This window comes from Sturnira hondurensis, unplaced genomic scaffold (assembly GCF_014824575.4).
Source record: "Sturnira hondurensis isolate 20B ecotype Veracruz unplaced genomic scaffold, ASM1482457v3 Scaffold0008640, whole genome shotgun sequence".
Lineage (NCBI taxonomy): Eukaryota > Metazoa > Chordata > Mammalia > Chiroptera > Phyllostomidae > Sturnira > Sturnira hondurensis.
Window position 1 is genome coordinate 3177591 of NW_028081271.1, and position 16479 is coordinate 3194069.

Here is a 16479-nt window from a genome sequence, read left to right on the forward strand (position 1 = left end):
TGAATGTGTGAGGTTGGTGTAATCACTCACTTCACCAAGGAACCTGATGCAGGGCACCGACTGGATGCAGGTCGTACTCTCAGCAGGTGAGAGAGCGGCGTTTCTAATCTCCACCCTCCAAATCCTAATCTTTCCCCTAGGTGGCCTGAGCCACGAGGGTCTTCCCTGTTTTGTTTGGGGTGTGCTGTGGTTCCTCACAGACATGTGTGAGCATCCTCATGTCTGATAGGACTTTGCAAGGATGCGGGGCGTTATCTGACTTTTTAGTGACATTGTGGTGGTCCCTAACAGACTTTGGGGCCCTCAATAGTGCATCGTGTTCCATAGTAATGAAAGGGCAGTCAAGCAATCATTTCTACTATGGAGTGTTGGACATCCATCACAGTCTTTTGTGATTGTTTTAAATTTGTGAACGATAACATTTGGGGGTTTGTGTCTTCTCTATATTCCAAGCTTCAAATTCTCTTTATAATTCTTGACTTCTTATTTTACTTAAAGTTAGACTAGCAGTGATGGTTGATAACTATTAGTTAACATTAAGTTACCATAAGAAAAAAAAAAGTTAAATTTCCTCCTAATCGCAGATGACTTTTTCTTTAAATTATAGGTATGGAGCGAATTTTTATAACATGTATATTTGGCTTTTTTCTAATTTCTATCAGTTCAGAATATACTAAATAGGTCAAATACTATTCATAACACTAGTTATTTTTCAATATATGTTGATATATGATGATATGATTGATAAGATAAAATGGACTCACAACTCAGGCCTGAGTTTGAATTCTGGCTATTTCTCTCACCAGCTATGGAGCTTGGTTACATTGCAAATCACCTCTGAGCCTTGGCTTCTTCAGCCATAAAGTGGGGACACGCTTTACCTCACAGGACATAATACATTTTTGATACCATGAATATACTTAGGGACAGTCCTGTGACAGGCACCCTCTCTCCATTGCTCTCCATCTGTTCCAGTTGGTCCCTTTGTAAATGGCCACCCCTCTGGTTTCACAGGCTGCCTGAGCCCTTTTGATTTTGGTCTGATTATAACTGAGGAATCGGGTGCTCCATTTGGCCAGAGAAATGTGCATTTACCGAGTTTCTGAACTATCTCAGTTTTGCTTTCTTGCTAGAACTTGGGGCAGAGATCCTGTCAATACAACTTTCAGAAGACTGAGGGGAAGTGGAAGATAGTGAAAGAAATTAGCCCTCTGCAGGGTCCCCTAATCATCTCCAGGGTTTCATACAAGTGGGGGTGGGGACTCAATGAAAAAGGCTCCTTGGGACAAGCGGTTCAAATGGACCTGCCCGCACAGCTTTGTCACCCAGGAAAACTGGCTCTAAAACAATATTCGGGGTTAGTTCTACCTGTATGTTTTCACCTGTCACCAGCCTCCTCGGGGGACTGAGGAAGAAAGGCCTTCTGGAGGACCAGAAGTCCACGGGGGTCTCGGCGTGGGGATCTGCCAACATGAAATCCAAGTAAGAAGGAAAGTACATTAACAACCGCTCCTTTAAAAAAAAATAAACATGAAAAAGCAGTCCCACCAGACATGACTTTTCCAAGTGTTACTGCAGTTAGCACTTTTTAAAAGTCTCTGAATATAAAATATGAGAGGAAAGAAAATGTGACATTTCATTTTTTGTAAGTTTTTCTTCTGAGTGACCTCATATGCTAATTGCACACAGAACTTATTCTGTTTACTTTCACCTATAAGTTATAGATTCAAGTTGGTAAAGGTGTCAGTGTGCTGCACATAAAGTCGCAGCATTAATTATACATTTTATAACTTTTGGGGAAATGTAACACAAGATAGGCCCAGTGCCGGGAAGGTATTTTGTAAAAGTGCACTGTTACTCATCACAGGAATGGATTTCATTTTTAAAAAAGCAACTACCTCTTCTATAACCCGGCTGTCTCTGGCTGATTATTTTGGCTCCTAATTTTAAGGGTAGTATTTGAAAAATAACTTCATAGAAAAAAATCACAAACCCTCCCCTCTAAATTTCATATACCGATAGAGGAAGCCAAGCACTAATGTTAAGATAGGTGAGAAGTATGTAAAAGATATCTCGTCTCAGGAAGGAAAGAGCAGAGCCTTCCGTTTCTTCTCCTGCGTACAGTAACTTTGGTTCTTACAAAGGCTGGTAAGTCACCCCCAGCCAGCAGCAGTGACCTGATGGACCCCCAGACCGCCCACCCACACAGTGGCTGAGTGTCCCGTGTTTGAAGACAGTGATAATAACGACATGTAGAACACATTCCCCATTACGCAGGGAGCCTACCAGCACGATAGGTAAATACGCCATTAATCATGCTATTCCTTAAGCGCATGCAGTGTCCTTGCTCAATTATCACCGCTAATGAAGAGGAGCAATAGGGTGGGGGATACGACGCGGCGGAGAGAATAATTTATATTGGAGACAAAATGCCTTTTTGTACTTACATCGGTGTGTAATTGTGACCGATGTTCGGGGAGTCCTCATTGAGCGCCCAGCGGGCTGGGAGTTCCTGAGCTGCTCCTGGTTCCCGGGCGGCAGCAGAGAAAGTCAGCCAAGGTGCTCGTGGTGCCTCTGTGAGTGGCCCCGCCGCTGCGGCCCAGCCACGCACCCAGGGTCTGCGGGCACAAGTGTATTTGCTGCCCCTGCCCAGGCCTGCCCTGCTGCAGAGCCTGGCAGGGGAGGGTGAAGGAAACGCCACCTGCCTGGAGTTTGGGTGTTTGTACACCAGAGATGGATAAGTCAAAGGCGATGACCTGGAACTGGAAAACATTTTAATGAGACTGGGGGAAAAAAGGCTAGGGGTGGAGGGACACGAGAAAGCAGAGAGGTAGCTCCAACTAGTTCGCTAATGCAGCCACTTCATGAAAAATACACCTCGTCCGTTTATTTACCTGGGCCCAGGGGCTCAGGCATAACCTGTTTGGGCACCGCCCGCCATTTCAGAATGGCAGATGTCTGCGCATCTCTCCTAGCTGGTGCGTCTCTTACTCTCAGCCTGGTTCTCGGGTTACGGCTACTCCTTCTTGGAGAGCAGGGCTGGGTTGGGAATTAGAGAAGTGAGGGAGGAGACGGCAGACACACGGGGATCAGCACGGTGTGGGAAACGGCCTGCAGCACGGGGACCCCGAGGTCCTGCCACTAAGCTGTGGTCATCAGGAGCAGTATGAGCACAGAAAGCATTTCACTAAAGGGAATGAGACAGGGGAAGGAAGAGAAACGCATACACACACACACACACACACACACACACTTTAGTATATTAACAGCATATCGGCAGTATATTACATATTTTGTTTATTTTTTACATTTTTATGTATTTATTTTTAGAGAGGGGAAGAGAAGGGGAATGAGAGGAGAGAAGCATCAATGTGTGGCTGCCTCTTGCACGCCCCCTACTGGGGTCCTGGCCCACAAACAGGCACCTGCCCCAGACTGGGAATTGAACTGGCAACCGTTGACTCACAGACCAGCACTCAGTCCAGTGAGCTATACCAGCCAGGGCTATTTCATTTTTCTAAGAATTTTTTTTGCTATAAATACCTAATGGCAGAATGTTTTGTTTCAAAACCACCATTGTGCTACTATACAGGTATTATTATGAGGATTTCACGCTCTTTCAGATATGGATGAGAAATTATTATTTTTTTTAAATATTTTATTTATTTATCTTAGAGGGGAAGGGAAGGAGAGAGAGAGAGAGAGAAATATCAATGTATGGTTGCCTCTCGTGCGTCCCCCGCCAGGAATCGGGAACTGGCCTGCAACCCAGGCATGTGCCCTGACTGGGAATCGAACCGCGATCGTGTGGTTCGCAGGTCCGCGCTCAACCACTGAGCTACACCAGCCAGGGCTGGATGAGAAATTATTGATTAGCAGATAAAGTTACTAATTGAAGGAAAAGCAACAATGGTAAATACCGTTTTTTTTAAAGAGTTACTTTAAAAAGGTGCATTTAGACTGATGGGACTCAAAGAGAACCGTATTCAATAAATGCAAACTGTCTTAGTCTGTTTCAGGTGCCATAACAAAATACCAGAAACAAGGTAGCTTATAAATAACAGGAATGTTTCCCACGGTTCTGGAGGCTGGAGGTCTGGGCTCAGAGGGCCAGCAGGGTGGGGCCACGGCTCTCTCCTGGGTCAGGGCTGCTGCTTAAATCCTCACAGGGGAAGTCATAGGGCTCCATCTGGTGCCTCTTTTATGAGGGCGTTCATCTTCTGTGTGGCCTCTTTTGGCTACAATTATGAGTCAGGTAAAGTCAAGCTTTGCATATTCAGAGAAAGAAACTGGACATGTTACACCTTTGTGTATTTTTAATACCAGGTAATTCTCTTACACATGTAAGTAACATGGAATACTTGAGGGATTTAGAGGAACATATATAAAGGATACATGCACAACAATTGAGAAGGGTGGAAATGGGAGGGAGCACGGGGGGTGGGATGGGATGGGAGTAATAGACAGAAAACTGTACCTGAAAAATAATTAAATAAAATTTTTAAAAAATGATAAAAAAATAAAATCATGTGCTTTATGTTACCTAAGGCAGCTAACTGATATTTATTGTGCAGAAATGCACAGATAACAGGCCGATGACAGGATAACGAAATGGCCACTCATACTTTGTCACAAATCTTTTCTCTTTCTTTTTTTAAAGTGTGCATAGTAAATATAACTGAGGTGAAAGGTTCTTGGTATTAGTTATCTGCGTTTTAGTTACAGTCAAGAAATACATTCCTAAAAATTCATGCAAATGTGGTAATCTGTCGTTCTCATAGAGAAACGTCCATGAGGAATGGCTTCAGGCATGGTTGAATTTAGCTGTTCAGACACTATTGCTAATCCCTTGTTTCAGCACCAATACACCTTCATTTGTGGGATCTGCTTTCATTTCTCCTGACTTTAGTTCAGCCACTTTCTTTTCTCATGGACTCAAGTGGCCCATCAGGAAGTTCAGGCTTTATTTCCTAAATGATAAGAAGATGCAGCCAATGGATACCCATCCCCAGTAGTTCTACTGAGAGCCCCAGGGCTGACAGTCACTGATTCTGCCTGACCCGTCTGGTGTTGTAAGCCTGCCCTGACTCCCTGTCTGTAGCCAGGGGAAATGGGCCGTGCTGATTGGCTGGCCTGGATCACATGTAGAAGGGGGTGTTCAATTCTCCCAGGAAAGTTAAGATGCTTCTAAAAACTGAATGGAAGAGGTGGTTGCTGGACAGACCAAAGGGCAGGTGTCTAAGAAGGTTGTGTACAGAGTTGTGTAGAGAGTGGGCAGCTAACAAATGTTCACGTAACTGAAGTTTGAGCTATCAGACAGGCAGAATAGCCAGGAAACATTGGAACCTCCAGACAGCCACTTTGGAAAATTTAGTCTCTAGTGGGTGTTATGTTTGTTTTGGGATAAGGCGTACTTTCTAATACATAAAGAAGAACTTCATTGGAAATTCAAAGGCAGTGAAGTTTTATTCCTGTGTAATGAGCACTTTCTTCGGGATTTTCATTTCCCACAAGGGGCTTTATTGATGGGGCCTCTCCTGACTACCCTCCATAAAATCAGTGGTGCCTCCTCGGTCCCCCGCCAGTCCCAACACTTTGTATCCTGTGCCCCCCGCTTTGTGCTGCAACTCTCTTTGTCAACCTTTAGCATGTTGTCTATTTAGTTAATGCTCATCCTGCATATTTATTTATTTATCTGTCTTCTCTCGTTAAAATATGAGTTGCATGAGAAGCTTATTTGTTTCTCCCTGTTCATCTAGAGGATGGGTACATAGTACGTGAATAGTAAATACTTGTTGAATGAATGAGAGAATGAACTAATGGCTAAGTGAATGAAGGAATAAATGGCCAAGATGATTTAAGTGGCCATATAAGATTCCCCAAAGCTCAAGGGAACTGCATTCTATGGGTCAACTGATACAGGATAATTTGTCATCGATTTAAGACTCTTCTTGCCTTGAGAGGTGTGGCTCATTTGGTTGGGCATCACTGCGTAAACCAAAAGGTTACAGGTTCGACCCCTGGTCAGGGCAGAAGCTTGGGGTATGGGTTTAGTCATGCATCCAAGTGATGGTTCTCTCTCTTTTTCTCCTTCCCTTCCCTTCTCTCTAAAAATAAATAAATAAAATATTTTTAAAAGACTTTTAAAATAATAACATGTAATGAAACTTAAGTATCTATACTTTTAAAGTGTAAAAAGCCATACAAATACACACAATTCCAATTTTCTTTAATTTAGCAAATTGTATTTATTACTATAAACCTAAATTGGTATTTTTAAAAGATTTTATTTATTTCTTTTTAGAGAAGGGAAGGGAGGGAGAAAAAGAGGGAGAGAGACATCAGTGTGTGGTTGCCTTTCACACACCCCCTACTGGGGACCTGGCCTACAAACCAGGCATGTGCCCTGACTGGGAATCAAACCTGGACTGTTAGGTTCACAGGCTGGCACCCAGTTCACTGAGCCTCACCAGCCAGGCTTAAATTGCTAACTTTTTATCTTGTTAGAGTTCATACTGATACTTTTTCTCTGTAACTGATGCTTTTGCCTTTCTTTCCACTAATTACAGATTTAATTACTTTTGACTCAATTTGTTTAGCATTAATGGTGATGTAATATTTGTCTGGTGGTAGATACCACAAGAAATAACTTACACCGTGTCCACACACATGTAGAGACTATATAAGGTGCCATTGAGGCTCTAGTGTTATTTCTTCCTAAGTGAATGCAAGCCCCCGCCTGAATTACCAACCGTATGCTGTAGTGTCACTGGTTTTTACCAACCAGTAGGTGCGTGCCCTGCACTGCCAAGCACTTTTCAGAGACCACAAAAGATTTAAATGATTTGTATCTTGGGGAGGTAAAAAGTAATGCATTTAAAGGACACCCGTGGTTTTTTACCTCCTTTTAGCCTGGGCAATGGAGACAGAAAGGTGTGAACGTGTGTACAGAACCGGCTCGAACCCTCCCTCCTCTTTGATGTTCTCCTAACACATTCTAATCTTTTCTGTCATCTAGGCTGTGCTGTCACTCAAGACCTACTTCTCTTTAGGCAGTGTCATCCATAGCATTCGGACGGTCTCTTGTGTTCCTGCAGGAACTTGTCATGTATCTTAGTTTTAAGAAGCATAGGTAAATAAGTTTGAGCTCATAGGCATGGAAGCAAAAACTGTGACGTGCCCAAGCACGCAATTACCAAGCGCAGGGAACTGGAGTGCACGTTGAGACATGCACTTCTTTGTCCTGGTTTTATCCCCTAGCTGCGTCCATGATACCAGACCGCCGACAAACTGCTTTTCCAAATATGAACTTGCAGTTGTCACACCCTCCTCAAAATCCACAGTGATCCTCACTACCTCCAGCACAAAACAGAAACACCACCTGTAGGTCCATTGCCACCACCCGTTCTAACAGGTTTTATGTCCCACTCACCTCCCACTGAATAAAACTTTAGAGTCAGGGCCCTGAAGAAAAGTTTGCCTTCGTGCTCATTCCTATGTTCTCCTTTACAATTTTAACTATTCAAGGTCCATCTCAAGTTCTACTTCCTCCACGAGGCCTTATGATATTCACAGACCATGCTGCTTCTTCCATTTTGGGGCCAAAGCACGTAAACTCCCACATTCCTAAGACTTAGCTGATAATAAGCTCTCATCACATTTTGCTATGCTAATTACAGTAATGACTATGATAAGATTCATGACTTGGAATATGTATTGACTTAGAATGAAAAGGGGCCATGTATTCAGAGGAAATACAACAAAGAAAGTGATATAATTCACTGGTGGGAAATTTATTTTAAACATAAGCACTAATTTTTATAAAATGTAAATATATTTTGCATCAAGATAAAATATCCTAAAATTTATTATGCTTACACACTAAAGATGATAATTTTAGGAATGAAAGTGATGTGTGACATGCATATTATGTATTTTATAGTCCAACATGTATTTTTTAAAGATTTTAGTTAAAAATTTTTAGAGATAGGGGAAGGGAGGGAAAGAGAGAGGGAGAGGAGGATTACTGTGAGGAAGAAGCATCTCTGGGTTCCCTCTCATCCTCTCCCTGAGGGGGACTGAACCCATCACCCCAGCATGTGCCCTTACCAGGAATCGAACTGGTGACCCTTTGCTTGGCAGGATGATGCTCCTGCCAACTGAGCCACAATGGTCAGGGCTATCAGCATGACATATTTCTAATACAACCTTGCCATGATTTGCATGCCTTTAACAATTTTTGAAATTTTATTCTTATGATAGTTTTGCTTAACATGTCATGAGATACAATGTCATTTCATGTATGCCATGTATCCCTGTTTTAAAAAACATTGAAAAGTTAATGTACCTTTGTTCAATTTTTCTAAGTGTTCATAGTGTGGAATGGCCCAGTTTTTATGTGTGTGTGTGTGTGCCAAATCTTTTAGAAATTATTCAACTCCACTGAGGTGGAATCTATTTCTCTTTCTCCTCTAATCTAACCCCCCAGGGCCACTTCCATGTGAGCATCTCATCCTGCTAAATTAAGAAGCCCACCCTTGATGTTTTGTGTGTATCTTATTTAGGCCATCAGCAGACAAAATGGAAATTGTGTTTTGTAACCCACGGTGTGGTCCACAAGGGAAATGAGGAGTTGACAAGGGTGTATCCAGGACACTTTACTCTAAGTGATAATTAAAATCGGCACGCAGACACACAGAGGAAAACTTGAAATGAAATTGTCAGTCGAAAGAGTGTCCATTTGAAAATCTCGCCTAATTTTTCTACAAGCAGTGGCTCCAAAGAACCTAGAACCTTATCAAAACTTGCCTTTTCCCTCCTGGGTTCAATTTAGGAGGGGGGGTGGAGAAAGAAAGCTTGTTTGTACCTTCTAAAGTCCTGGTGTTTCCACAGTAGTGAAGGCGGTGTTGGCCTTTTCATTAACTTCTAGGATAAAATACAGCATAAAAGGTCAACGATGTAGGTGGCTAAGTACTCTGTTTGGGTGAATTAACNTTTTTCTACAAGCAGTGGCTCCAAAGAACCTAGAACCTTATCAAAACTTGCCTTTTCCCTCCTGGGTTCAATTTAGGAGGGGGGGTGGAGAAAGAAAGCTTGTTTGTACCTTCTAAAGTCCTGGTGTTTCCACAGTAGTGAAGGCGGTGTTGGCCTTTTCATTAACTTCTAGGATAAAATACAGCATAAAAGGTCAACTATGTAGGTGGCTAAGTACTCTATTTGGGTGAATTAACCAATTAACTTACTTGCTTTTTAATTTCAGGTGGAAAAGAGTGTCCTTTCACTTTAAAGGATACCTTGATTTCCCCCCCTATTTCAAGTGCTTATTTTTCAAATACAGTCTTGTGTATCTCCTCCAGAATCTGGGCTTTTTATGTACGGTTGCATACAATCTTTGTCTTTCTGGTGTCTACATGATAGCATTCTATTTTAAGAAATGAAACTCCATAGTTACTGAACTGAGAACTTAAAGAGAACATGTATTAAGCAACTTAATGCTATATATTTTTATTTTATGACTGGGGATTGTTTTTTTCTCCAAACCGGTCAACTAGTATTACAGAAAGTGGGCTTTGTCACACCGTCCCATCCCAAAACACTTTCTAAGCATAGGTGTATAATTGAAGTCATCTAAAATAGTGAAAAGAAGTAATCTAGACACAGAGCTCTGGGTTCAAATCCTCACTTCCATTTATTGAATGATCTTAGGCATATGACTTAATTTCTCTACGTGTTAATGCTTTCATCTGTAACAAGGGAATAAAAATAGCACATAACCCTAGATATTTTAGGGACCTTAAATGTTTAAACAGAGCTTGGCACAAGCTCTTGTCAAAAAGTAAGGGCTTAATAAATAGCAATTTTTAAAATAACTGAATATTAGGTATGCAAAGAATTATTCGAGCAGTAATACACAGCTCCCAGATCAAGGCATACTCAAAACCAAAACTACGTAATACATTAAACTGAAATGTAATAGTTATTTCTTTCCCGTGTAAGTATGTAAGAACTTTACTATTCTACTGGATATACCATGTAAAATATCTCCAGAAATTGTTTTCTGTGATTTTTTCCCCACTGTTGCACAGGCTAAAACATTAAAATGGACACACCAGGACCAGGATATAAATCTTACATTTGAGAAACTGTGTATATGTCATGCTAGACAAATACATGGAGTGCACTAAATGATAAGGCAGGCAAGGAGAGAGAGAGAGAGACAGAGAAGGAGAGAGAGACCGGGGAAGAGAGCCGTTGCCCCAGAGATGCAGTGTCCAGGAAGAAACCAAAGGTAAAACCGTGCCGTTGGTGATCACCTGGACAGTCCAGCCCAGCAGCATCTCAGTCTACAGGAAGCCTCGAAACTGCCAGTGTAGCTGCCTGTGGCGTCTGCCCCCGAGTCACATGCGGCCACGAGAAACACACACCACACAGGGAACAGCAGGGAGAGGGAGCCGTGGTTGAGACGGGCAGGACAGCTTCACGCCGCTGCACCATGAGATATTTTCAATATGTATTTCCTTTGTAAACTGACACAAAATGCCTTATTGTAATGATCCCCCTGGACCAAGGTGGCATCGATCCCGTATTTACAAGGCCATTTTTCTTTTCAGGTCTCTGATAAGGATCGGTGTGTTTTAAATCAGGCTTTCAATTAAAAGTATCCTATCAGATGCAAAGTATCTCTTATCTAAGTTATCTAGAGGCACTCGCCCTTATTCAAAGGACAGACTTCTGACCAGATGTATACAATTAAGAGGTTTGCAAAGGCAGTGTGTTAGATACACTAGCAACGTGTGCTGTATAAAGGAAACCTAATATGAGTCTTTTACTGCAGTGATTATTTTTTCCCGAAGTTGTATTTTGAGAGGATTCAGGTTTTCACAGCTATATTGAAAATCTAAAAATTTTAAATGCCTAGTCGAGAGAAAAGATAAAAGCTATGAGATAATGAGTACCTACAATGTGCCGAGCAGTGTGCTACAAGTTTTCTCCTAAATTACATCATTTAATTGTTAGTAAAACACTATTAGAAATTAGCACACTAAAATTGAAAGCATTAAGTGACTTGCTCAGGGTGATATATACTTGTGCATGTATCTATTAACTGTCTATTTTTTAAATCCATTTAGTGAGATTTGAAAGCCGTATGTATATCTGATTTTCAACATACTGTTTTTATGCCTGTTGTTTTCAACCTGTGAGTTGTAGATATTCAGAAAGATATCAAATTTAGAACATATATGGATCCCTCCCTACAAGCATATTCTGAAAACTAGTTTGGCTCCATGTCATACCACTTATTGCAAATAGGTGTAACATAAATAAAATGCAAATTCACCTAAAACACTGCTGCTGTATATTTAGTCAACATTTGTGTTCCACTCAACACGTCATCGAAGTAAAACCACCAAACATGGGGGTTCCAGGAGATTTTTGACATTTAAGATGACTATTTTAAAGTAGGAGAACCCATTGAACCATACATGCATAGAGTCACACTTTTAAAAACGGAGCCTCCTTAAATACTATGCAAGCACAAACGCTTCCAGTTTTAGAGGAGTTACCCAAAGATGGTCTCATTCTGTGATGTGATGACCTTGCTAAGCTTCCCACTGGCTCCCGTGATGGAGTGAGACTGGGAACCAGGCCCAGAAGAACCCTGGCAGCTGTCCGTCCAGCGGCAGTCTGCAGGGCATCACTGATGGAGAGACTGCCACGTCAGGCGTTCCAGCTACACCAGCAGGCGGACCAGAAGAGCAAGGACCAATGCTACTCACGAGACTGTAAAAGCACAGTCGTCTCATCTACATTGGTCTCTTCTTTCTGCTTCTGCAAAACATCATCGTGTTTGGGAATTTGAGTTCACAGGTGGTGTGGCCGTCCAAACACAGGGGCAGCGTGTTCTCCCATGGGTCCACGGTGGTCCAGTCGTAGATGGGACTTTTCAGAAAGTACGTTATTCCCACAGGGTAGCACTTGAATGGCCTGAGATAGTTAATAAGGTTGGTGGAAGGTCTAAATTTGCATTAGAATGAATGACCCAAGGCAGTACGGAGCAGCAGAAACAAGAAGTTTAGTTTCTCTTGTATTTCCATAATTGTTTTGGGTTTTCCTTTTGACCTCTATGGTGTAGCTAATGAAGTTAGTGATTTGGGGTGCAGGCAAAGATTTTTGCTTGACGTATTGTTTAGATAATTAAAATGACTTTCTGTACTACTTTTTCTGGCATTATTTAGAACATGTGCTTTTTCCTACGTGCTATTAAAGATGTGTGTCCACACCTTCTAGGACCTGCTCGGCCTACATTTGTGGCAAACCTGACATTCGTTTTATAATCATTGCTCGCTGATTGCAGACTTCAAAACATTATCTCCAAGCCATATCTACTTGAGATTTTTATTGCTAGCTGTTAAAACACTCACAGGAGCTGCAGGCTTCTCTCCATCCTGTGATCCCTTTGTCCTCTTGCCTGATCACCCACAGAAGCAAGATAGGTTGAGAATCAGAAGTCCCAGGTGGGAATTCTTCTGGTTCTTTTGTTTCAATGAACAGAAACTATCTGTACCTCTGCTGGAGGGGGGAGGAGACAGATTTCTCTAGCACCGCTCCCTACGGTACAGAAACAAGAGAGACTTTTCAGTAGGTTTTTTCTTAATGGCGTCTCAAATAGTTTTAAGGCACCAACCACACTCGACGCCAGATGTCTCACATCAAAGAGTAGATGTGTCAATGTCACGGGCTTGATGTCCACATTTTTGTTAACACAGAGTTCAAGGCCTCTCCCTGCAAATCTGGTATAACCGTGGAGCTCCTCTCACTGATCTTCCCTTTCAAATTCTCTCCCTTGTAAGTGAAATCTAGTGCCACATTATCTAAGTTTAAACCTACATTTAATATATTTTTAGAACTGCTTTTATCTGAAAGCATAATTTCCATTTTTTAGTCCATCACTTCAAATACACACATGAAGGATTCTTTATACATGGGAATGATTGACAGATAGATAATGAAAGTCTGTTCACTATTTGTCATACGTGTAACACCCATTTTAGGTGAGAAGTGTTAAATTTGTGCAACAAATTCAGAGAAACATTCTTGGTCTAGTGCATGCTTCTTGGGATTTAATTCTCACAAGTGGAAAATTTTTATAATGAATGTAGAATTCAGAATGCATATCAGTTCCATTTACAAACAGTACAGTTTAATGAATATTACCAAAGGTCATGTGGCTTGCAAACGTAATTAGCTAATTTTGCTGTGCAAACTTTTAATTTGTCAAGTATTTTTTTTTCTAAATGAAAATGAACATGGATATTCAGTGTGCTGAGAAGTGTAAGTCAAGCATTGAAAGTCTTACTTCGTATTGATAATAATTTAATTCCTTGTAATTATAATTCAGTTCAAAGGATGTTTGAATTTATTAGAATAATTCCTCAAACTGAAAATAAGAATTCTGCTAATCTTTGTGAATCTGTTAGTTTGCCAAATTCCGGTTTCCTGGGTGTAGCTAACAAAAATAACTGGTTGAAGGCAAAGCCCTGTTTACAGCTTATTGCAGTAAGTCATCTCTATATTTATAGAATGTCAGTGGAGTCTTGGGGAGGGGAAGGAAAAGCCAAACATCGATGAAATTTGGAAACTTTTGAGTAGGAGCTTGATAAAGATTAGGTGAATCTGTGGCCTACTGGTTGATGGTTGGTAGACACAGCTAGGCAAAGCTTTCAAGGTATGTCTTGTCGATTTGATGCGCGTGGCTAAGCTGTGTACTGTAACTAGTTCTGGGCGTTCCAGACCTGTCTTAAATAAACCAGGAAGTTATTTGCAATTTTTCACCTTTCTGGGTAAGCGTGTCCTAAAAGAGTAGAGGCGTATTACTTCCGTTAGTAAGATGTGGAGCTACATACAGTTCTGGCTACAAGAGGAAAATAGTCATTGCAACACCAGCCAGATGACAGCCTTGATTCATATACTACATGCAAAACCATCATTTTTAATTTGAGGTGAAACAACTATAAGTAATTGACATATTTACCAAGCATTTAGATAGTATTGTCCTGTTTACATGATCTATACAACCAAAAAAATTTGGGGCATAACGATCATGTAAAACCACATTCAAGAAAAAATCCAATTTCAGATATTGTCAGGACAACAAGTGATAGCACTCGGTTGGGTGGAGGGGGTTTCAGCATAGTCTAGGTGTGCATAGTTTTTAAATGATTATAAAACAAAGGGATTCTAGTGGACATTATATATAGATAGCAAAGAGAAATAGAATGTGTTCCCCATTTTTATTTATTTTCCTGCATAAGCTGCACCTGAGAGGCAAATGTTTGTTTTATTATTTGGACCATAACTAACACGTGCGTAAATATTTTCCAATGTTGACTACATTTACCTCTCCCTTGCCCACTTAATTTTTACAAAATCGTATGAGGTATGCCTGATAGCCATATTAGTGTCCCTTTTGAGTAGATAACAGGATTACTTTTCAAAGAGGCTGTTGGGTTAGGAATAGATAACTTAGTGGAGATAGAGCTGAGTCTTGAACCTTCTGACTTGGGATTCTTGGAATTCTTCTGTTACTAAAAGTCCTATTAATCATGATTTCTCCAGGCTTCATTTGCTTGTAAGTAGTGTGATTCAGAAAGTTCTGCATGAGATTCTAGTGGATGTTCTCACTCTGTAATAAAATTTTGGCCAGTAAGCAATTTAAATAGAATCTGAACTAGTTAAACATGTGAAACAGAAAAGAAAAATGAGCCCTCCCCCCGCTTTCTCCCTTGTCATTGGCCCTGATTATCTTCCCATGGGAAATTTCCTCCACAGGAAATCATCAGAATTTTACTGATATTAATTTTTAAAAGAGCAATAATGACCACTAAAATGTAATGTTCTGACCCCTCTTCCTTCCACTGGGGAGTTTTAAATTCCCACTAACTAGGTGAAGGAATGGTATTCTGTCAGCAAGAACCTATGGGTTTATTTTTGTTTGTGTTGATTTTTAATTCAAGCCGAGAAATTACTCCTATTTTCCAGCACGTCTGCAATGAACCATCTATTCCATACATGCTGACTCTTTAGTGTCGTGGTTGCTGTTTCATCCTCTCTTTGGAATAAAAGAATTTCCTATCCTATCAGGTGGAGGAGAACAGACTCATACATCTCCTTTCACACTTCCAAATTCTGTGAAGCAGCAACATAGCGCTTAATTATTGAGAGAAATTTACTCTAACCTCTTCTTCTCCTCTTCTTCTCTGCCCATCTGAATTTTCAGCTGCCCAAATGATTTACTGGTTTATTAAAAAAATTATTGAGCCCTGAACGAGGAGCACCCAAGAGAATATAAAAATAGTACAATGTGATAAGTACGATGGGTACATGAAACCCACCCTGGCCCCCCTAGCAAAAGTGAATGTTCTCCATTAGTACATTAACTCTCTTCATTTTCTTTTTTATGTCTCTCTTTAGCATTCCTCACTGTTCAGATTTCTCTGTTTTACTCATGTAGCCTGTGTTGGAAGTCCTGCTATGAGTAAGCCCCCCCAAGGTAGAGGTGTCTGTCTGCTGTGTCCCCCGTTGCAGCCTCAGCCCTTAGAACAGTGCCTAGTGCAAATAGGTGCTCTATAAATAATTTCTCCTGAAATAGGTGGGAAGTGTCCTCTTAATGGATTTAGTCTTCCTCCCATAGACGTGAAGGGGTCCAGGTCTGTCTAACAGGGTTCAGGACAAAGAGGGTCTGAGACAGAGGTGGCCGTGACCATTATGAGCTAAGTACAATAAACGTGGTTTAGGCATAGTTCCAGCTCTTTGCTGATTTTGTAACACCTTCTGTATCAATTCGTAATGACCATAAGTCATAAAAGAGTTAATCCACTGAGCAGCATTCACGTATTTCCCAGAAGCCCCTGGCAACCCAGGGAGCGGCTCGAACGCTAGGAGATTCTGGCTCAGTATGTAACAGAATTGGGTTAAGAGAACTATATAAGGCTTGAAAAAACAGAATCATAGAAATTAGAAATAAAAGGGACTATTAGATCACATTGTCCATCTCCTGCCAGGGCAAATTGTTGCCAACGGGATATTACAGCTTTATTCTTTGCAGTTGGTTGGTGCAGACTTCCCGGGAGAGGCCTCTCATCTGTCCAGAATAATGAATGGGGCGATTTCCCCCCCAGCATCTCACTGCTAGAAGGCACCGTGTCTGACCGACAGCGCTATTTTGGGGACTACATTGATGTCCAGCATCCACCTCTATTAGCTTTGTGTAACAGTAGGTGCAAAATAGAGGCTGAGCTGTTGGGAAGAGAGGCTTATGTGATTTCTTTGTACTTCATCAGATTGTTTTTGTTAAAGAGCTGATATACTTAACCTGAGAGGCTGGATATTTAAGATGCTTATAAACCTGCAGGATCATTAAAAACTGAAAAATTCAAAACTCCTTAGGTGATTAACTCAATCACTTATTTTCTTGGATTT